Source organism: Muntiacus reevesi, chromosome 12 (genome assembly GCF_963930625.1).
Source record: "Muntiacus reevesi chromosome 12, mMunRee1.1, whole genome shotgun sequence".
In the NCBI taxonomy this organism is placed as follows: domain Eukaryota; kingdom Metazoa; phylum Chordata; class Mammalia; order Artiodactyla; family Cervidae; genus Muntiacus; species Muntiacus reevesi.
The window spans coordinates 58,586,842-58,610,456 of record NC_089260.1 but is presented as its reverse complement, the minus strand read 5'-3'; positions in this window follow the sequence as shown (position 1 = coordinate 58,610,456).

The window sequence follows — 23,615 nt, the reverse complement described above, 5'->3', positions numbered from 1 at the left end:
GTGGTCTGGCAGTTTTTCCATTATAAACTCATTGTCGGGGGTTTAAAACCTGCTGTGAAGACTCCAGGGTAGAGCTCGCCATCGGGGTGTACTGGGAGCAAAGTTTTCTCCACTGGGTCCTTACAACTGCACGTCTGCTCTGTCCGATACTGTCTGTATCCTCGGGGAGCTGGGAGGCCAGGGGACCCAGCAGAAGCCCAGGGCAGGGCCGTGGCTCTGGTCCCCAGGGAAGGGGAGTCCAGTCAGCAGTCCTGTACTGGGTGTGCAGCATGGTCTGCATATAACGCTTTCTCAGCTGGTGTAAGTAAAGCCTGGGGTCCAGAGAGTAAGCCCAGACACCACCGGACAGGGAAGCAGGTAGGAAAGTGCACGTGGCATTAAGGCTGGGTGTCTGATAGTGGACGTGCCATCAGCCCAGCGACTTCATACCTGTCACCAGCAAGGCTGCCATCCCAACAGACTATGTTCACCGAGGAAAGCTCAGTGGTTTTGCCTTGATCCAGAAAGTGAACAGCCAAAACAAAAGTGATCCGCAAATTCAGCCCAGGGTTACAGGAAGATAATCCAAATACAGGCAGAGAGTTTTCAGAATTAATCTGCAAACAATCTTAGGCTAACAAAGCCACTTTGGATGGAAATGCTTTCCTCTCATTTAATAACAGCAGCAAGTGGACAGTTTCATGGATGGGCTGTCTTTGATGGGTCTCAGCCTAAACCAAGGACAAAGTTGATGGTTAGCAAAGCTTCCCCCCGTTGCCAGGGCCAGCTCTCTCTCGGGGTGGGCCTGCAGTTGGCCCGCCAGGACTCCCAGGGCTGTGAGGTGTGACCCACCTTCCCCTGTGATGTCAGCTCCTCTGGTCCCAATGACTTCTGCTCTTTTGTCACTAAATCCTCCCCAATTCTGTCACGTTCCTGACCGGCTACCTGTGATGCCTGTCCCTGGAGTAACAGCCTGTCGCCAGAGATATCCAAGTAGTTAAGGGAGAAGAAAGATGCTTCAGACAATAGACCAGGAAGCTTAACTGAGCCTGAGAAGTGCATAAGAGGCCTCAGGGCTACGGACGTTTAAAGTGAGAAAGAAAGATCACAATGAACTGAAGGCTGTGCCCCGGGACGGATGCTCTGGACTCGGTTTACTCATCCAGCTGCCGCTGTGCGTGGTCAAGGGCGAGTCCCAAGATTAACGAATCGCCTTCAGTCCTCAGACATGGGTTGTGTTGGTCTGCAGCTAGTGTCACCTCAGAGTCACTGTCACTTCTACACTGGTCAATCTTATCAAAGGAAAGATGGCTGGCAGTCACCATTGTTTCAATGTTGTCAGGATCAGGGCTTGACTGATGTTTAGGAGGCTGACTGAGCTCCCTAAGGAAGGAGATCACTGGGAAAACTGGCCCTATAGTCTCAGCTGAGGCCAGTGTTCTCTCCATGGCCCCGGCCCAAGTGTGGATCCTGGGGATCAAGGACTGGAGTCTGTTTTAATGCACAGTTACCTTTCTCCTGGAGCCATGGATGGGGGCCCGTAAACCAAGGGAGGTTGGAAATGTCAGCAGTGAAATTCACAGTTCCCTTCCCAGCCAGGGCATGATGTTCAGGTGGATCAGAATACTTTAAAAGAAAATCAAGTGCTCTGAAACACCCTCCTTATCTCATCTGGCCCAAGGCTTTCTGGAGAAGTGAGACGTGTCACTCACAGTGAGTGACAAGAGGCTGGGCACTTGAGCAGTGGAGTGTCGGCTTAGTTTTGTTTAGAAGATAAGTAGACACATAAGGGGAGCCTGGGGGCTGGCCGAACCCTCCCTTCGATGGCACCTCCTGCAAGGGGGCTTCCTCCTTGCCCTGTCTGTGTTTTGTGGCCCCTCATCATCCCATAGGGACCATGGGCAGTAAGACCCATATATATGGGTCTGTGCATAGTTGCTCAGTCGTGTCTGACTCTGTAACCCCATGGACTGTAGGCTCCTTTGTCCACAGGGATTCTCCAGGCAAGAATACTAAAATGCCCTCCTCTAGGAGATCTTCCCAACCGAGGGATCAAATCCAGGTCTCCTGCATTGCAAGCAGATTTTTTTAATTAGCTGAGCTACCTGGGAAGCCAGCGAGACCTGTAAATACACATTAACTATTACTTTCAAGTGAAACAACAAGCCAATAAACAAGGAGATGCCTGCCCTCCCGGGCTGCATGCGGGCCGGGCACTTTACAGTCTGCACTGCTTCCTCCCATGGTGTCGGGGGCCTGGGACTGGAAGAGCCCCAAGAGTTTGAAGACCCTTCACTGACTTGGAGCCATGGATGGAAACACAGCATCACTGTACTTCCTTTATAATTAACACTCGGTGGAGAAGCTTGTTGCTTGTTCTGAATGAATTCTCTTCAGGAGGCACTCTTGAAATCTTTTACTTCATTTTGAAGCCTCACAGACTTATGTTGGCTCCTTATAGCTGTTAATTCTTTTCTCCCAAATTAAACAGGACATGCAAGTTACCCAGCACAGCACCCAAGAATACACAGAGTCCTCCTGTGAGCGGAGGTCGACACAGCTTTCAAACAAGCCTGCACTGACTTCCCCTCTTGCTGACGTTGCTGATTAAGCTCCTTCACTTCTCTTGGTTTCTTTCTCTGTTCAACTTTGATCCTGGAGTGCCAGGGCCTCAGGCTGTCCACAGGGGGAGGATCCACTCAGGACGGTTTTTAGTACTTTTTTTTCTTGGTAAGTCACCAAGTTGGGCACGGAGGGCTAGTTTTATCAGGGTGTAAATTTTTAGCAGTTGTACATCTGTGCACAGTCAGGAGTAACCCCTTCTCTCCAAGTAAGGTGATGGGAGTGGGTGGGGAGAACCCGTTGACTTTGGGGTTGGGTAAGATTCCACACTTTTCACATAAGAGTTGGGAGGGTGAGGAGGGGGTGGGTGGGACATGCCGCTGCTGACGGAGGGGACTTGTGGGTGTCACAAAAGAACAGTTTTCTTACTCGAGGGTCACAGGAGATGATAAGAATTCTGTCATTGGAAGACAAAACCATTGTTGCAGTAGTAACAATGGAAAAGTACACTTTTCTTACAGAAGTCATAAAAGCTGGAAAACTGCCAGGTACCTGTTAGCTGGGGAGGAAAGCTAACCTCGGGGCTCACTTCCTGCCCTCGTGCATTTCCTGCAGAAAGAGAGACGCTTCCCACTGCGCGGCCCCTGGGCTGCTGGGCAGCCGAGCTCGTCATCAAGACCGGCGCAGGAACTGGGATGAGGCTCTGTTTGTTGATTTCTCTTCATCAGCGATGGCCAGTGGCCAGAAGGCGGCCCTGGCGACGCACAGCAACACAGGACACGGTCTGTGTAAACACCTCCTGCCTGGCCCTGCTCAGATGTCAGCCCTGACTAGGGTATGTCAGAGAGGCTCTGATGAACAAGCTGGGCAGTCTGAGACGCTCCGAGTCTGCCCCAGGGGTGTCACAAAAGTAAGTTCTTGTTTCCGTCACCTTTAAAAAATTGATAACAAAATTTAAAACGGAACACCTACCTTAAAATATACAGAAGTCAGGGACTTCCCTGGCGATCCAGTGGTTAAGATTTTGCCTTTCCATGAGGAGGTTGAGGGTTCGATCCCTGATTTGGGAGTTAAGATCTCACATGACTTGTGGCCAAAAAACCAGAACATAAACTACAGAAGCAAACTGTAACAAATTCATTGAAGATTTAAAAAATGGTCCACCACTACAACAATAAACCTTTAAAAAATATACAGAAATCATCCACAATTTCAACATCCCTTAACATTTTCCTTTTTTTTTTTTTAAAGAAACTTTAATGTCAGATATGAAGTTTTGAAGACAAGAAGGTAATGAAATAGCTCGATGTTGGAGAAAAATTGCATAGACGTCCTATGGTCATGGATGTGGAAGGCCCAGGATAGGGGAGCCGCTAGCCTGGGCCCTGTTATGTCCTGCTCCTCCCCGGTGTCCTGGGCTGGCCAGGCGGCCGTCCTCCAAGCTCAGGTGTTGCTAGACTTCCCCAGGCGTCAGGGCCGTGATGGAGCAGGAATGAACATGGAGTCCTCAGGGGATGGAGAACCACCCAGACCCAAGGTGGACTAAGGCTGACTGAGGCCACACAGCCAGCCCTCAGCATCTGTCGCTGAGGATGCACAGACCACCTCCGACTAAAGGAATGGGGACAAGATCGAGCCACTGGCACATGGGTCTGAGAAGTGACTTACAAAGAGTGTAACATGCATGGAGAAAACTCGCACATCTCCACTGAGGCTCAATTAGTAATGCTCTACACAACTGCCTTTCTTGTTGAGTCATGTGAAGAAATGGCTATTTTTCTTTGCTGATTAGGGATCTGAAATTAAATGAGCCAATAGTTTTCAGGGGCAGGCGTATTATCTTGTGCTTCCTCCACTTCATCCTACCGGAAAGCCAGAACCCTCGAACAGATGTTGCTCAGATTTTCCCAATATGTGAATAAGTGACCCCTGGAGAAAGAGAAAATCCTAGCATGGGAAGTTTTCAGGGAAAATGCTTTGTTTTTCAGAAAATTGTACATAAAGAAAAATGAGATAAATGGGATTTAGGGAGAAAATACTTATGCGACTTTAACTGTTTCTTCCCAGCAGCAAGGTCATAGTAAGGATTTATCCTTTTGCAACTTTTCCTTTTGTGATTTTTGTCATCAGAAGCTACTCTGTGTTCATTTGTTTTTGGCTTGTCACTCTGCTTTACTTTGTACTAAAAGACTTAAAAGATCTCTTCCTTTTAGCCATATTCCTGTTTCCATGACTACATAAGATTTCTTAAAAAACACACACACACACAGTATTTCTAGAAGTTGTACAGTGTTTTCAATAACACACCTAGGAAAAAACTGGGCTTCCCTGGTGGCTCAGATGGTAAAGAATCTGCCTTTAGTGCAGGAGACCCAGGTTCAATCCCTGGGTCATGAAGATCCCCTGGAGAAGGGAATGGCAACCCACTCCAGTATTCTTGCCTGGGAAATCCCATGGACAGAGGAGCCTGGCAGGCTACAGTTCATGGGGTCACAAAGAATCAGACACAACTGAGCGACTAACACTTTCACTTCAGGAAGAAATTATTATTTTGGGAGATGATTTGAAACTTAACCTACCTTAATATTTGCTGTTAGACTTTTAAATGTATTAAGTCACTAAAAGCCTTAGATTTTATTTTCTCCATCCTACATATAATTTTACACTGTAGTCAAAATCTTATCCTCCATAACCTGCCAATGCACTTGGTCAGCATCTCACCTGTGAAGAAATGCCAGCTTGTAAAAACCTGGGAAGGAAATAGAAATTTGGAAAGATGAGTAACAGTTAACAACCCTCTGACTGATTTGTAACAAAGCGATTCTGATGATCTGAGAAACTTGCCTCTGTCCTCCCACCACCCTGAGAGTTGGGCCACAAGGAGATGGAGATAGTGGGTCCAATTAGGAGACGGGAACTCGGTGCTCAACCCTGACCACGCTGCCCTCGCCGTGGGTGGTGTGCGCCCCTCGGGAGTGAAGAGGGAGGGACAATGGGGAAGTAAAAGAGAGCGGCAGAGATATTAGAAGGGAGGAACCAGCACAGATGAGCAGGACGAACAAACCCAGTTCAGACCAAGTTGGCCGCCCTGGGTCTCGCTGACCTTGGCAGACTCAGAGGGTCATATTTTATGTGGACAAATCTCATCAACTCCTCCTACATCTCTGGAACAGGCAAATGTTTTTCCCTGATGCTTGTTCATGACATTCTTTATATTTTATTGTATTGATAGATGTTTAGTGGTGTGTTCAGTTGAATTCATCCTGACACTGTATCTTTCATCCTTAAAGAAAAATGCATGTTTTGTTTTTTGTCCAGTTGATCCTCTGGCCTCTGCTGTTGAAGCCCCAGCCCCACCATGGTTTAGAAGTAGAACAACATAACTAATCGGTTTATGAGACACGTGAAGTCATTCTCATCAAATGCATCATTAAACTGGATGGAGTGCCCTGGGCACCATTTTACTGCTGGATTCCTGCTGGGGGGGTCACCCTGTGGTGACCCCACATATGTATGAGGCAAACATCACAGAGCTATCCCGTCCTGATCTCTGTTCCTTATTGAGAGTTTTATTAATTTAGAAAAATACACTCAGAAGATGCTAAAGACAGGAGAAGAGAATGGAAACACTCTGCTCAGAACTTCTCTCATGAGCAGGGGCAGGGTGGGACAGTTCCCCCGTGATGGATGGCCCTGGTCTCACTATGCTGCCCTTGGAACCGTGGTGGCATCACAGGGGCCCCTCTTGCCTGCCTTTCAGGCTGGGAGCACTTTGCCCGACAGTGACAGGCAACACTCCTGATACAAACCCACTGACTCTCAAAGGATGCCTTTGCTGGCTCTGCTGGAACCTCGCAGCTGGGGACAGATGTGATGGTGGGCTGGTGTTTTCTTAGTGATGTGGCACAGAGGCAGAGGGGAGACACGGGGTGGAGGCAGACCTTACTTGTCCTTGGATGGGACATGGCTTCTCTCCAGATGGAGTGGCAGGGGGGCTGGGGGCAGTGGGTCCCCACATGTCTTGCTGCATCATGGTGTGATGGTCACAGAAACGCACACCTTCAGGTCTCATTTGCAACATAAATGTTTCTTCTTCTTTTCCTCACTTGGGACTCAAGCCCTGATCTGTGATGTTTGCTGTCATCTACAGTGTCAGCACCCCAGCTCAGACCAGCTCATTCACCTATGAGATGTGAGTGAGCTCAGGCAGGACTCCATGTCCAGGAGCCTCTGACTCGCCTCATGATTCACACGTGGCCTTAGGGATGCCAGACACCGTGAAAGAGAGTGAATATTTAGGGAAGTGATGAGTTTTGAGTTCTTAGCCTTTTTACACTGAATATAATTTATTCAGGTGCAAGTTTATATAATTTAATATTCAATCATTTGAAATTTAACAAACAACTAAAACATTCCTGAAGATCTAACATGGGAGTTTTTTTCAAGGCTACCTGAGCTCTTGGGAAAACGTGTGATCTCCACAGATATGGCTAATCACCCAGCTGAGTCTGGTGACTGGCTCAACAATTAAATATAAGTTTAAAAGGCTTTCCAGATGGCACTAGTGGTAAAGAGCCTGCCTGCCAATGCAGGAGATGTAAGAGATGAGGGTTCGATCCTTGGATCAGGAAGATCCCCTGAAGGAGGAAATGGCAGCCCACTCCAGTATTCTTGCCTGGAGAATCTCAAGGACAGAGGAGCCTGTCAGGCTACAGTCTTTGGTGGCAAAGAGTCAGACACTACAGAACCTACTTAGCATGCACACATGTATAAATTTAGAAAAACCTTTTAGAATAGAAAATTTTTTTTTTTTTTGCAGTGGCTCCTGATCAGATCAGTCCCTTACACTCCTTTCATGGAATCACCTTTGAAACTCATGATGTATGTGCTGACTTTATTGAAAGAGATCAAAACAGGATACATACTACAATAGTGAGCCAGTAAATTGACCTGTTTATTAATATTAGATATTGAGAATTACATATTGACAGTAAGAATGGCATTTCTCAAAATATGGACTCTAAATCCACGAGTGTGGACTGGGCCCCTTTAAATTCTTATATAGTAGCAAGTATTATTCCAATCATTTGTGTCTGAAATTATTAGACTCTATCACTAGAATAATGTGTTGCCCAGATTTATACCATGTAACAAAGGAAAAACCAATCCTGAGGTTAATATATAAGGTAGAACTTGGACCCACACAGCAATTACTGCATAAATACCAATGCCTGGGTTAATCTAGATATGAAGGCAGAATCTAGATATGTCATCAGTGTGAAATCTCTGGATCTCCAGGTCACTGTTCAAACTTTCTAGAGGATTTTCTATTCAAGTGAAACCAACACAAAATAATTCTTTCAACCTCTGCCTTTGTTCTGCCGCCACACAGATCTTTGCTGCCTGATCCTGAATCAGGACGACGTGTGCCCTGGTGCGAACGCCCCGTGCATAGCCCTGCCAGTTAGCACACGTCTGTGTGACTTTCCAGAAGACAGGAAGTCATAAATAAAGCATACAGAGCAGGTGAACCCCAGGAGGCGTGGCTGGAGAAGAGACAAAGGGGAACCCCGCGTGTGGGGCAGAGACTCCCAGCAGTCCTTGCCAGGCCCTTCACAGACCCCTTCCAGGGCTCGGTGGGGTCTGTGCCCTCAGCAGCTGGCTGGAGTGTCACCTAGCCACCTGCATCCTGCCCTGTGGGACTTAATACCCATCTGACTGTTTAAGCAAAGATAAAGAACTTTCTCCCTAACTCAAACTTGTTTTTTTCCCACACAATCTACTTATATTTATAAAATTGGATCTCATCTCTATCTGCAGCGTGGGAAGCACTGGGCAGGCTTTCTCTGGGCTGGGGGGCCTCTTGGAAGACCTGGGACTGGGAACTGCCCCTTTGAACCCGAGGAACAAGGCTCTGTCACCAAGGTCACACAGGGGACAGTTGATGAAGCCCTGGTACCATCCACCGGCAGCTCCATCACTGAGAAGCCCACCTGATCCCAAGCTGCCGGGAGTCCCCATCCCTCTACTAGGAGTACCAGCTCCCCTTCCCAGCCAGGCCTGCACATGCACACAGCACATAGTCCAGTGATGGTTACGGGAGGGAAATGCGGTGCCTCTGCAGGACTGGGGTCCCGACCCGGAGTCTGCAACTCCCAGATGCCAACCTCCCCTCCAGATTGAGACAAAGCCTACACAATAAAATACTGGCACCCAAGCTTGGGCCCCAGCACATGCAGGTCCCTGCAGCCCTGCAGAGTCATCTAGTTGGGTGTTGCCACGTTTCAACATACTTCATCTGATGACGGTTGTTTTTCAGTGGGACTAATAAAGAGAAAGTTTGATGACTTAAACTTGGGTCAAACATAGAATTAGCAGCCTCCCCATGAAAACAACATAAAGGTGGTACTAGTGGTAAGGAACCCAGCTGCTAATGCACGAGACGCGAGTTTGATCCCTTGGTCAGGATGATCCCCTGGAGAAGGAAATGGCAACCCATTCCAGTATTCTTGCCTGGAGAATCTCATGGACAGAGGAGGCTGGCGGGTTATAGTCCACAGGGTCACAAAGAGTCAGACACAGCTTTGTGACTAAACAACAACCACCATGGAAACAACATAAAGGTATAGGAACAGCATGCAAGGAACTGAAACAGCAGAGAAAATGCATCAGGACACGATATGCTGATAAAATCAGTGGTGATGCAGATAAGAGCTAAAGTAGGCACTGTGCTAAGGACACACAAACCAGGGCATCACTGACTCTTCCTTCAGAAGAATCCGGGCAGCTCAGGCCAGTCTTCCTAGGCTGCAGACCGGCTTGTGCATGCGGCCCTCTTGAAGGCTGGATCACATCCACTGTACGAGTGAGCCATGCTTCTCTCTGCTGATGGGTGAGAGGCTGCTTCCACAATCAGTACCTGTCACCTCATCACCCGGCTGCCCCTGTGGTTGTCCACACAGGAGAGCTGACGTCGGGTCCACAGCAGGACCATGGCCAGGGCCCCAGAGTGGGCTGGGAGTTGGGGGGACTTTCAGTCTGTCCTCCTCCAGGTCCCACCATGGCTGTCCTGCTGCAGAAGCTGTCACATCTGCTCTGGGTTTGTTCAGAAGATGCTGGGGGAGCCCAGGGCTGACCCTGCAGGTGTGACTGAGGGGGGGCTGTTCTCTGCAAGGGAGCATCCCCCCACCCTCCCCTCCCCCAGGACAGCAGGATCCCTCACCCACACCCTGCCCCTGGGTGCAGTGTGCTGCTGGGCAGGGGCCGAGGCTGGGGTGACTGATGGGGCCACCATGTGGGAGGTGTGACAGGTGAAGGCCCAAGACTCAGCCAGCAGCCTGTCTTCCAACTGTGTCCAGACCGAGGCCACTATCCTGGGGCTGCTTGGTGCAGATGCTGGGCTGAGTCAAACCACAAGCTGTTTCGGGGGGCTGAGGGGGAGTTGTCCTGCTGTGATGTTTATCTGCTGGATCTGACCGCAGGCTCCTTACCTGCAGAAACAGGTGATGACGGGACCTGTCTCTTTCCCGTCAGGCCCGTGGGTAGCAGCAGCTTGAAGCTGGGCCCTGCTCTCCTAACCCCAGACAACAGCTGGCGACGTCTTAGGACCGTGACACGTGTGGAAGCACTGCTCGAGATCCTTTCCGGGTGTGTCGCCCTGCTGTCTGCAGGAAAGGACCGTGACAGCTGTCTTCTACCTCAGCTGGTGCAAAGCTAGCCCTGCCAACGTGCTTGTTGTTAATATTTGGACTGTTATTTAAATTTTTGCTGTGTGTGCTTTTTTTTAAATTGCTGTACTTTCAGAGCCTTTTTGAGTTCTGCAGATTTTCTCAAGTTCCTGAGCTAAGAACCAGGTCCTTGAACTCCACAGCTGCTGGAATTTCGCTTACATCTCCACACAGAAAGAAAGAGTGAAGCACAGAAGCTTGGAGCCCCTCAGCAAGTGGGGGTCTCCATGACATGCTGCTGGGGGGACCCCTCTGTCCACTCCTGGGAGCCCTGTGTGGTGGGGGACACCCTCCATCCACTCCCAGGAGCCCCACGTGGCCGGGGGGTGGGTCTCAACTCCATTCAGTCAGGGTCTGTGTCCACTCCCCCTCAGTCATGGCAGGGTTGTTTTTCACTTAAAAGACTCTGGGCACCATGTCTTAATGAAGTTTTGTGAGGGTGCTGTGCTGTTTCTGAGGAGGTCGACGTGAGAAGAGGAGCCGCGGAAGCTGACAGAACAGGGAGCAGAGTGTTCGTCAGGATGGTTTCCGCAGAGGTTTATCTTCATGGCCTCTCCTCCCAGCAGGTTGCTTATTAGAGAGACAGGTGTGTGTGCGGGCGCGTGTGTGCACCTGCACAGGTGTGCGTGTGTGCGCTGTATGAGTGTGCACGTGTGTAGGACACACACTGAGCCTTGGGGCCCCACTTCCAGGAAATCTCCTCACCCGCCGTGGCTGATGCAGATGGAAAGGAGCCTCAGGTCAGCTCTCTGGTGGATGCTCACTGCCGTTAGCATCCGTGCTGGTGATAACGACGCAACCAGCTCTTCAGCCTTTGAACTCTCTACATCTCTTTGTGTTTTCCTGGCCGCTCCTGGCGGGCGGGCGGGTGGGAGGAATTTGGGCAGGCTGGTGCCTGCTCCGGCCGCAGGTTTGAGCAATGGTTAGCCGCGTCGTCCAGCTCCTCACTGTGTGTTTTTCCTGGTGGTGGCGGCGAGAAGTTGGACGAGTTTCTGGGTACATCTTGTTCTCCAGGCAAATGAATGATTTCCTTTCAAGCCGGGTAGGTTTGCAGCGAGTTCCCGCCACGGGCTCCGAGTCCGCAGGGGAGCTGACGTCTGTGTGAGGCTGGCAGTCCACCCCTCTGCTCTGCCTGGTTCCCTGGGAGCTGACCCCCCGCCCTGGGAGAGGGGCTCTCTGCCCCACTGCCCTGCTCTCGAGACATCTCATGTCACCTCGACTCTGATGTTCTTGGACATGGAGGGGATGCCCCTGGCAGGAGCCGCTGCTGCGTTTGACCTGTGTTAGACCTGTGACCGGGCCTAGTGGCCCGTGGCCAGAGATGCGACTCTGTAACATCGGGCATCGCCTCTGCAAGGTGGGAGCTAAAGGCCACGTTAGGGTAATTAGGCCTTTGCACCAGAGCACGCAGCATGCTGTGAGAACAAGCACAATGACCCAGCGCATGTTTCAGAGCCAATTTCACCCCCAAAGCTGCCTTGCTGGGGAGGCTCTGTGTCTTCTGCTCTTGAGCCAGGCCTCTCTTGGTGCTGTCTGCACTCCAATACATGCCGCCTGTGGATTCTGTTGATCCTGCGAAGCTGGGGTGACTTCGGGCTGGCGCTGGGACCCTGTCCACGGCGCCGCCCAGTGAGCACCTTGTGGCTGAGGTCTGACCTCTCCCCGCCTCAGTTTGCTCACCATTAATCACCCTGTCTGCCCGTCCACTTCCGGGATGGCTGTAAGATTTCATGAAGTCATGGGTATAAAAGTGATTTGCAAAGTATAAAAGTGCCACTCAAATAATAAAAACCCTGCAGGCACAGGGTCAGGGCACGGACACCAGGGAGACAGCCCGCCAACTGTGACTCAGCGCGCAGCTCCTCACTGAACACTTCAGGGAACGGGATCTGAGTCCTGGTGGCCGGGGGACCTGTGTGAGGAGTGATGGGGCTGTGCTCTGGGGTCTTCAGCATCCTCAGACCAGTGGTCGGTGCTCTCTCGTTACCAGCATCCACGGGATACCTGGTTCCTGGAGGGCGGGTGCCTGTTGGCACTGAAATGCGAGGTTGCCGGGACCTGTGGGGGCGCTGGGGTGAGCTGCAGAGGTGTGCATGTCACGGAAGGCCAAGTGCAGTGGGACGGGTTTGAGAGGCAGCCGCTCAGAAGGCCGTGTCTGGAGGGTAGAGCAGTTGAATGGAAGGTTCTGGGAGAGGGGGTGCCGCGGCGGCCAGGCTGTGGTGTGGCTGCTCCCGGAGGGCTGACAGAGATGGACATCTGTCATTCTCAGGGCAGGAGATCTGAATTCTGGGATCTTTGGGGAATCAGCAGAGTCCCCCTTGGAGTCGGCGAGTCTGGTCTAACAGTCGTCACGCATCCATCACGTAACTGGGGCTGGTCACCCTCCAGACAGGGGCATTGCAGTGAATTATGGGTCCAGGGCCCAGGGGAATCAGCTGAGGAGGGGGCAGGGCAGGGGTCGGGGCTGAACTCTCAGCAGAGACCAGGGAGGCCTGCAGGTGGTGGGCCATCGGGAAGGGAGGGGGAGGAGGTATGAGGCTGTGCAGACAGCAGGGGTGCCATCTCCGGGGCTCCTCATTCTGGTAACGTCGAGCCAGGAAGCCGGGCAGCCTCTTGGAAGCATCAGGTTGCCAGAACACTTTTGAACAGGCCCAGACGCTGCCCGTTTCTGAGCCTGTAACACATAGCTGTGGGGGAAGAGAGACTTCTTGGGATGCGTGACTTCCCCAGGTAGTTTTTTACCTTGTTGACCTGCACATTCTCAGCCTTTAAAAGTTAAGATCTTGGTGGCTAGCCATGAAAACATGTGAGTTTTGAAACCCTCAGTTTTATAATTTCATCCCAGTCTGGGTGGAATCCTGCAATGCCCACCTTCAGGGACTCAACTCGGGAATCAGAAAATATCTGATGTTTAAGTTTCATAAGGATGTCAGTTTCTTAGAAGATTGTCTTGGCTTGATCTAGCCTCCTCAGCAGGACACTGTGTATTGAACTCCAACCATACTTACTCCATGCTTCAAAAGGAGTCTGTTTACTTCTGCTCCCTTTTTGAAGACATATTTGATGCGATGAATTTACTGTCTGAACTTCAAGTAAAGATGCTGAATTGGGCAGAGACCTACTCATGTCAGTGACTTTCCAGATACCCAAGTAGCCCTGGTTCACTGTTCTTTGTCTCAAAGGGACATTTTTAATTTTTTCGGTGACCAACATAAAAAGGTCAACACTGATGCCCCTGAAATGATGGGTGGGTGAACTGCTGGTCAGGCTCCTGGTCTCATGGTGAGTTGCAGGCAGACAGGGCCTTGGGGAGCTGATCCTCCTACTTTGTGCTATTGGGCAGGTGCTGTGGCCCGACAGCTTTCTCAGAAGTCATCATTGCCCTGGGTGCACAGACTAAGACAGAAAGGGGTTTTCCCACGACCCAGCCTTGGGATTCAGTCATCAACTCACCCAGGAAACATTTATTAAGTGCCAAGTGTGTGCAAAGGCAGGGGAACTAGAGTGAGTAAAAGTGGCCAGACCTATGTCTTTATGGACCTATGTTTGTGTAGAATGAAAAAAACCACAAGACAAGTAAATAGAAACTGCTAACAAAGCAGAGGCTGGCAGCAGGGTGATGGAGGCTGTGCTGAGCCCGCTTCCCTTGGGGTGAGAAGGGTTGGTCTTAGCGTGGCTGCACTAATGGGACGGCTGATGAAACGCTGTCCTCCAGGACTCCAACCCTTAGCTTAGCACCACGTCTCCTATCTCACAATGCAACTGATAGAAACAGCGAATCCAGTCTGAGGATCCAGGCCTTTGGAGGAAGCAGAGGAAGAATGTGTGTCAGGACGTGGGGACCCTATCTGGTTTCTGAGGTCACATTAGGGAGGGGGAGCCCTCCCAGGGGGCCAGGCAGTCCTTCAGCAAAGAACCGGGAGTCCCCTCCCCATGATGGGTGTGAACCCGCCAAGGAGACTCAGGTGGCAGCTGGAGGCTCAGAGAGCCATGTGCCCAGGGATGGCCAAGGGTGGACAGGCAGGGTGCTGGTGTGGGGGCAGAGGGGCAGCACTGCGTGTCCAGCAAGACCTCTGCAGAGAGGGTTCCCTGGGAACCCCCTTGACTCACACCCGGTCCCAGGGGTGCCCATGGGTGTCACCCTAGCTGCCCGATCCTGGGCCTCGTGGACCCCGCCCCTGCTACACCCTGGGACCTGCAGACCGAGGGCGCTCAGAGACTGGGGCGCCGCGTGGCTCTGCAGACTCGGGCGTGCCCCAACTGCACCTGCAGGGCTCCCGTCCCGGGGCCGCGGGTGCTGGCCGAGCTGCACCTGCCGTGGGCGCGCCCTCCTTGGGCTGCATACCTGGCGCTGGGCTGCAGGCCCCGGCCTGCTCACATCCTGCTGTGCCTGCGGAGGCCAGACTGCACGGCCAGGATTTCCTACCTGATGGAACGAGGCAGGCTCCCCACCTCCCCCTCCTACATGGCCCAGGTGACCTCACCCCCGTCCCTCTGCTGCCCTCCTCTGCTTATCAGGGTTTCTCAGGAGCAAACTGACCACGACGCCCATGGGTTGTAACTGTGCAGACCCCAGGGGTGACCTTGGAGGAGGGGACAATGGTCATCAGGGAAACTGGGCTTTGCTGAGGCTGGAAGACTCCTTGGAGGAGGTCGCTAGTCATGTGTTTCTATCAGAGCCAATGCCAAGCTTTCTGTAAAATCGAGTGCGGTTTGCTCCTGGACTTTGAACACTGTAGTAATTTTTCCAGCTCTGAGAGGCAGCTGCAGGAACAGGCTTGTTCAGAGTGACCGGGAGAGGGTGCTGAGAAACCCACAGGGGGCTGTGCCCCGACCCCTTCACACCTTTCTGGGCTGCAGATTCTTCCAAGTAGAGGGGATTACAGGACCTCCTGGGGTGACCCTGTGTTTCCTGAGCCGGGTTGGCTCTTCCATGCTCTCTGCCTGCAGCCACAGGTGCTCTCAGGCTTGGCCGCCTCCATCCCAGGGAAGCGAGCCATGGCTGTGGGGTGCCCCCGGGCCCCAAGGCTGTGTGCCCCTTGCCCTCACCCTCTCTTGAGAGGGGACACCTGTGCCACCAAAGAATGGCAGGGGAGGGCAGTGCAGGGGGAGCTGATGGCAAGGGCGCCTGAGGCAGAGGGAGGCAGTTCGTGTGTATGTGTATGTGTGAAGGTGTGTGAGAGTGTGTGCGTGTGAGTGTATATGTGGGTGTGAAGGTGAGAGTGTGTGAGGCTGAGTGTGAGTTGTGTGAGTGTGTATGAGTGTGTGTGACTGTGTGTGTCTGAGAGTGTGTATATGAGAGTGTGAGTATATGTGTTGTGTGAGAGTGTGAGTTGTGTGAGTGTGTGAGTGTGTGACAGCATGTGTATGTGTGTGGTGAGAGTGACTATGTGAATATGACTGTGTGTGAGTGTGTATGTGTGAGTGTGAGCCTGTGTTTGAGTTGTGTATGTGTGTGAGTTGTGTGAGTGTGTGCGAGTGTGTGACTGTGTGAGAGTGTGTGTGTGTGAGCAGACACAACCAGAGCACAAGCGGCACCAGAGACAAGCGTTCTGACCACACAGCAGGGACAGTGTCCAAGGTCAGAGGCAGGTGCAGGATGCTGTCCCTGGGCCTCACCTGTCACCTGTGAGCTCCTGGGACTTGGTGGTGCTGAGGAGGGAGCCTGGGCAAGAGAGCATGCTCCCCGTGTCTTGATTCACCATAGTGTCCCCGTGTGACCGTAGCATCCCTGTGTCACTGTGTCCCACATCACCATAGTGTCCCCTGTGACCATAGCATCCCTGTGTCCCTGTGTCCCACGTCACCACGGCGTCCCTGTGTGACCACAACATCCCTGTGTCCCTGTGTCCCATGTGACCACGGCGTCCCCATGTGACCACAGCGTCCCTGTGTCCCTGTGTCCCATGTCACCACGGCATCCCCGTGTGACCACATCCTGTGTCACTGTGTCCCACATCACCACAGCATCCCCGTGTCACTGCAGCATCCCTCTGTTCCTGTATCCCACATCACCATAGTGTCCTGTGACCACAGCGTCCCTGTGTCCCACATCACCATAGTGTCCTGTGACCACAGCATCCCTGTGTCACTGTGTCCCACGTCACCATAGTGTCCTGTGACCACAGCATCCCTGTGTCACTGTGTCCCACGTCACCACAGCATCCCCGTGTGACCACAGCATCCCTGTGTCCCTGTGTCCCACGTCACCACGGCATCCCCGTGTGACCATAGCGTCCTTGTGTCCCTGTGTCCCACATCACCATAGTGTCCTGTGACCATAGCATCCCTGTGTCACTGTGTCCCGTGTCACCGTAGTGTCCCTGTGTGACCACAGCATCCCTGTGTCACTGTGTCCCATGTCACCATAGCATCCCTATGTGACTACAGCATCCCTGTGTCACTGTGTCCCACGTCACCATAGCATCCCCATGTGACCACAGCATCCCTGTGTCACTGTCCCACGTCACCATAGCGTCCCCATGTGACTACAGCATCCCTGTGTCACTGTGTCCCACGTCACCATAGCATCCCCATGTGACCACAGCATCCCTGTGTCACTGTCCCACGTCACCATAGCGTCCCCATGTGACTACAGCATCCCTGTGCCACTGTGTCCCACGTCACCATAGCGTCCCCATGCGACTACAGCATCCCTGTGTCACTGTGTCCCACGTCACCATAGCATCCCCGTGTGACCACAGCATCCCTGTGCCACTGTGTCCCACGTCACCATAGCATCCCCGTGTGACCACAGCATCCCTGTGTCACTGTGTCCCACGTCACCATAGTGTCCCTGTATCACTACAAGCTGTGCTGTTTTCCCTTGAGTCCAAGGACATGACACTTCAGCGCTTCAGGGACCCCCTGGACACTCTGTCCCTTGAGGGCCCTGTGAGCGAGTCTGCCTGCTGAGGGGCGCCAGGGAGACCTTCCTCACTGCCATCCGAGCACCTACGGGTCTGAGTCCTTGACACATGGCCAGAGCACCGTGTCTTCACTGAAGGCCGTCTGGATGACTGAGTCTGGGGCTGACCTGGATGGAGTGTCTCTTCTGAGCCGGGTGCCCTCCAGGTGCCCCTCTCCCCGTCTGTCCCTTCCTGTGTCTCCACACCCTGCGTGTGGGCATCTGGGTCACCCACAACGGGAACGCGGTGTGAGGCCCAGAGGGGCCTGGGCGCCTGGCAGAGCCCACCCTCCTGCGGGTCCCTGACGGCGGGGCTTGCAGAGGGGCGGTACCAGAAGCAAGCCTGCTGACCCTGGGCAGGCAGGGTGGGGCTGGAGGGGGCGGTGCCGCTCAGAGGCGGGGCTGAGCGGCACCGGTCCCCTCCCCCGCCCCCAGACCGGGGCCTGCACCGCCTGAGGCCCCGCGGGCTGCAGGCCCCCAGCCTCGGATCACAACCTCGGGGGCCTGAGTCCGAGAACATCCTGACTCTGACTTTCTGTGACTGTTCGCCCCGGCAGCACCTGAGGGACGTGACCGCCGGCCTTCCTCCCCCGCAGCAGCAGGTCCAGGCAGGGCGCGCGGTCGGAGCGGCTGCCCCCGGGGGAAGGGGGGCTGTGGGTGCCAAGAATGCAGGCAGGGGTGGGGCTGCGCTGAGTGTCCGGCGAGGCCTCTGCAGAGAGGATTCCCCAGGAACCCCCTCTGCCCGCACCCCCTCCCGGAGCTGCCCGTGGGCGTCACCCGAGCCGCCAGCTCCATGACCCTCCCCGGCCCATCCCCTGGGGCCCCGCCCCACTGCACCCCCGCCCCACTGCACCCCGGGACCTGCAGGCGGAGGGCGCCGCGTGGCTCTGCAGACTCGGGCGTGCCCCGACCGCACCTGCAGGGCTCCCGTCCCGGGGCCGCGGGCGCTGGCCGAGCTGCACCTGCCGTGGGCGCGCCCTCCTCGGGCCGCATACCTGGCGCTGGGCTGCAGGCCCCGGCCTGCTCACATCCTGCCGTGCCCGCGGAGGCCAGACTGCACGGCCAGGATTTCCTACCTGACGGCGGACAGGAGCGAGTGCCGCTCTTAACTCTCCATCTTACCTGTTATCGTAAAAAGAATTCACGGTTTAAAAACCATGCGGGCAGTCAGAACATCTCTTTCTTGCTACCCTGTCATCCCTTCCCCTTCCCGCTTGCTCTTGGTCCTCCCCTCCCCCTCTCCCCACCGTGTACTTCTGCAGGTGGGCACTCCCTGGGGTTCTGCAGACTCTGCACACCGGGGCCTCTGTGCACAGACCCAGACAGGATGGTGCCCTCGGCAAGAAGGAGGTGTCCACCCTTCCTGGCCGTCAACTGACCCTGGTTTCCTGAGGTCGCTGAGCTCTTCTACATTTACACATTTACAAAATCAGCAGCAGGTCATATTTAGAAATTCAAAGAGGCAAGACGCTTGTTCTCCACTTAGTCAAATTCACAGTGTCCCATTCAGGAACATGGCAGGCACACCCAAGTGTGGACTGGACTGGTTGGAGCTCACATAACCTGGATGCAGCTGTTTGTTCAGTAGCCCTCAGACGCCTGTGCTTCCAGGCAAACCCTGTATCCTACTGATTTCTATTTCAGCACTCAAGAGCCAGTGCCAGAAGCACTGGAGCCTCGAGTGGGGTTGACAGGACCCAGTGGGACAGCACCAGTGGCTTCAGGATTAGCAGGGTCATGAAGAGTGAGATGTAATGGTTGTCTGAATTAAATTTGCCCATTACGGTCCATTTTAGTTCACTGATTCCTAAAATGTTGATGTTCACTCTTGCCATCTCCTGTTTGACCATATCCAATTTATCTTGATTCATGGATCTGAGGTTCCAGGTTCCTAGGCAATATTGTTCTTTACAGCATTGGACTGTATGTACTTTTATCACCAGACACATCCATAACTGGGCATTGTTTCTGCTTTGGCTCAGCCTCTTCATTCCTTTTGGAGCTATTTCTCTGTTCTTCTCCAGTAGCATATTGGACGCCTATGACCTGGGGGGGGGGGGCTCATCCTTCACTGTCATATTTTTTTGCCTTCTCATATTGTTCATGGGGTTTCAGGGGACTCGAGTGAGTCTCATAAGCAGAATAAACTACTGTGTGTTTCTGTGAGTCTGTGGGGAGGATGCATTTGTGGGTTAACAGGGGGAAACTTCACAAAAACAGACCCCAAGAGTGTCACATTTGTGAAAATCCTAGTGATACTTTCTTTGGAGCTTTATCCTGCTTCATGAGTGCCATTTCTCTAAATACACTAGATGACTGAAGGAGTTCTAGGGAACCCCTCACGAGGCTTCAGCTCCGCCACTCAGACGACGCTCCACACTTGTCAAGGGGAGGACCCAGAGCTGGATCCTCAAGTCGAGTCCACGGTTTTTCTTATTCATTCATCAGCTACGAGATCCTAGTGAGGACACTGCCTGCCCTAGACACTCACGTCTACGGTGTACCCCTATTTATCTCGGATTTCTGTCACACTTCACAATTTACAAAATGGCATCATAAACTTTATTCTCACTCATTCTCAAAGTCCCTATGAGAGGAGGCAGCGAGTGAGGTGTTTTCCCATTTTATATGAAACACATTTTGTAGAGTGTTTATAGCCTATGGGGCTTCCTTGGGGCCTCTTTGGTAAAGAATCTGCCTGCCAATGCAGGAGATGTGGGTTTGATCCCCTGAGTCAGGAAGATCCCCTGGAGAAGGGAATGGATACCCACTCCAGTATTCTTGCCTGGAGAATTCCATGGAGAGAGGAGCCTGGCGGGCTAAAGCCCCTGGGGTTGCAAAGATTCAGACTGGACTTAGCAATTCAATAACAATGTTATGGGCTGAGAATACGTGACTGTCCCACTGTGACCACAACTTCTCTGCGCAGCCCTGATGGATGGTGCGTATTCTAGTCCCCACCAGCTCACAAATCACCTTTCACTTACGTCGGACTTTCAAGTCCACGTGGCCTGTGTGAGGCAGTCAGAGCTGGCCCGAGGTGGGGGGCCTGGTGCAAACCCATGCCCCCGCCCCATGCTGGGTCCTTGGGCTGGGTCCCTGCCTCTGTAAGGGCCACATGGCCACTTCTGTGTGTGCTGCAGGGTCACGTGGCCTCTGCTTCTCCTTCTCCACATGGAAGTCTGTGTCTGGCACTGCTCTGTCCTCTGTCTGAGGGTCCAGCTCCCCCTTCCCGGGAAGGACTTCCAACATTCGCCCATGACCTCTCCTCACAGTCTCCTTGTGGCAGGGTGGGGCCCAGCTGTGTCCTGAGCTCCAGGCTAACCGCCCCACCAGGAGGCAGTGGCTCCACTCAAAACACCACTGCAGGGAGGACGTGCCCACCCCCGGCCTGCCTGGGCCTTGCTCCAAACCTGGCTTTCTGTCCCGGCTCTGAGACCCCGAGCATTGTCCACACGGAGACCTGGGGTGGGGACAGGAGCTGGTGTGCACAGGCCAAGGGCAGGACGGCTGGGGCCTCACCTGGTTTCCTCGGACACCTCCCAGGTGGACTGTCTCTCCCGTGGAGATGCCAAGGCCAGCGGGTCCGTCCCAGGCCAGATGGGCAGGCAGCGCAGCAGGAGGTACAGGCCGACAAGAAGATGTGGGTCTTGGGGAGGAATGTTTTCCTGGCAGTTATGGTGGGAGGCTTGGGCCACAGGAAGCCACACTTAGGATGACGGGACCTGGAACGGTGTATCCCCATGGGGCTGGGATGGGGACAGAGTCTCCTGGGCTGGGCCCACCATGGCTGCCCTTTCCTCTGCCAGAAAGCTGGCGTCTAGGGGCCGATTCTGGTTCCGGGATGTGTTCAGGGTTGGCTTCTCCTTCACTGGTGGCCAGACAGGAGCCACTCCAGGAGGTCATGTGCTCCACCCAGAGGGAGGGGTGGTTCCCCAGGAGGGGGACACATGTGACGTCCGCACTTTCTGGGTATTACCAGGCAGTTGCACAGTTAGTGTATCATGACCAACACATGATCTGGGGTGCATGTCTGCTCCTTTCCCTGGTAGCTGCATGTGAACCCTGACGACTGGGAGGTCAGGGATGCTGAGAAGGGCTGCTCGGAAGAACCTTCTCTAGAGGGGCTATCGGTACAGTTTCTGAGCCTGTGTGATGGGAATTCTCTTGAACCATCTCCACGACAGCACTCTTGCTGGGGTTGGGAGGAGGGACTCCAGCAGAGGGGGACAGCAGGGGCGTCACGGGGCTATCGCAGGGTGCAGAGCCTTTGTCTACACTGCGGACCGGGCAGGGGACTGAGTTAGGCTGGGTTACCCACCCCCTCCGCCCCTGCCAGCTTAGCCCGAGGTGGGACTCATGAATGTTTTGGATGATTTTATGATGCAGGCAATTGCAGGCTTGGCTTCTCACAAGTGCAATCTTGTTCCCAAAGATATTTGCAGGTTAAGAATGCAGGACTACCAGTTTTCAGTGGTAGCTTTTAAATCCTGTGGCTGAAAAAAAAAAAGTTACTTGTTTCCCAAACAGAGTTTCTCTGTGCTGCTCAGGGGCTATGCAGCCCTCCCAGAGGGGCCTCCCAGGGCGTGGAGGGGGGAGCGTGTTGAGGAGCCAGTGGGAGGAAGGCTCCGGGTTACAACTGTTCCCCGCAGCCCCAACCCGGCCACCCTGGGGCAGACGCAGTGCTGAGTCCCGCTGAGCCTGGAAGGAGGAGGTGGGGAGGCGGCGGGGCCCACGTGGAGCAGGAGGAGAGACTGGTCCTCAGGGGAACTCGTGTGCTCGGAGGACCTGCCATGAAGTTGAGTGAACCCTCGGGGCTAAAGTCATTCACGAGCTGCCACAGAGAATCTAGACATCTACAGAAAGTCACCGGAGGAAAGGACAGGGACCCAGCATGTCCTGGGCTGTGGGGAGGCTCCAGCCACTTTCCTCGGGTGCCTCACCCTCAAGTTCCACCCCAAGGGTTTTAAAGGCTTTTTAGTTTTAAATGAAGTCAAGTAATAAAACAGGGTTATTCACATGGAGGTTCACCTACAGGGAAAGGTTCAGGGACAGATGTATAAAATCAGGGCTTTGCATGATCCATTAAAATCATAGTCGATTATGGCCCACATGCTGGCAAAGAAGTAAATAGTGCCGCACAGGGCAGGGTTGGTCCTCACGCGCCCGCCCTGCCGGCCTTCTCGGGACCGTGTAGTCACACGTGCCAGAAATCTCCAGAGATGCAGGCCTGGAAGCCAGCACTCCTACTCACGAAGTCACCCCAAGTGAGGAAGCGATGAAGCTTGTGAGGAGATTTATCTCCGAGGACAGTTCATTTGGAGAATTATTCGTAACAGCAAACGTGGCGACATTCAAATTGTGATGGGCAGGGAAAGAGCCTCCCAGGATGGCTCTGGACAAGGATTTCCTGACCCGAGGGAACGTTCCTGACACAGTGGTTCATAAAAAAGCAGCTTAAAAGAGGAGGTTCAGTGCCATCCCCTAAAAACATGGGTGACTCTGTGCAAAAATGTAGGTGTTCTCACAGAGGCCTTAAGGAAGTCTGAGAGAGTCTATACCAGAATATTAATATTTTAGTTTCATTTTAAAATTTCTTAAACTTCTGAAATATTTTTCAGTGATTATTACTTGTAACTGGAAAAATACAATAAAAATTACAAGCATATTGTGTTGCATTTTTTATATACCAACTCAAGACAGAAAAGTTGTATCAAAGTCCATCTGTGTGAGAATCCAAAATTTTAAGAAAACATTTGGACAGTAAAATGTCTTCTATTTCATGTAATTGGATATTCCACTTATTTACAGCACTTCATTTTTAACACTAGGTATTCTTTTCCTAAAATGTAATAAAGCATATGCAGTAACAAGGGGAATTTGATAGGCCATGTGGCCTTTACGTGTCTGCACGTGGACCGGGGGTTCCCACTTGACATCCCCACGGCTGCCCTGGAGTTCGCAGGAGGCAGACATGGCTCAGCAGCAGAATGAGGCCCATCTTTCTCGAGCTGCATCCGATGCCCTCAGCACCCACTGGAAACGGGGGCAAGGGAAGGTAAGGCTGGCTCTGGGGATACCCGGCTGGTGGGCACATGTGATGACGTGGCCCCGGATGAGGGGCTGCGCAAGGGGCGTCCCAGGTGCGGTGATGTGGACTAAGAGTGGGGTCCATGGGGAGACCCAGGGGGGCAGAACAGAGTGGGGGCTTTGAATCTGACCAGAAGGGGGGCATCCGGGCTGACTCACACCAAGACCTCACCTCAGACCCAAGGAGGAGCATGCCCCACCCCTGCCCACCCACAGATGGGTCAGCCTCGTGGTGCTGTCTGTCCCTGGTGTTTGCTTGCGGCCCCTCTGGGCAGTAGGCTGAGCCCTCAGGCACTTCTGACAGCGACACCGAGCAGATGAAAACAGGCCCTGTGTCTCTGACTGTCTCC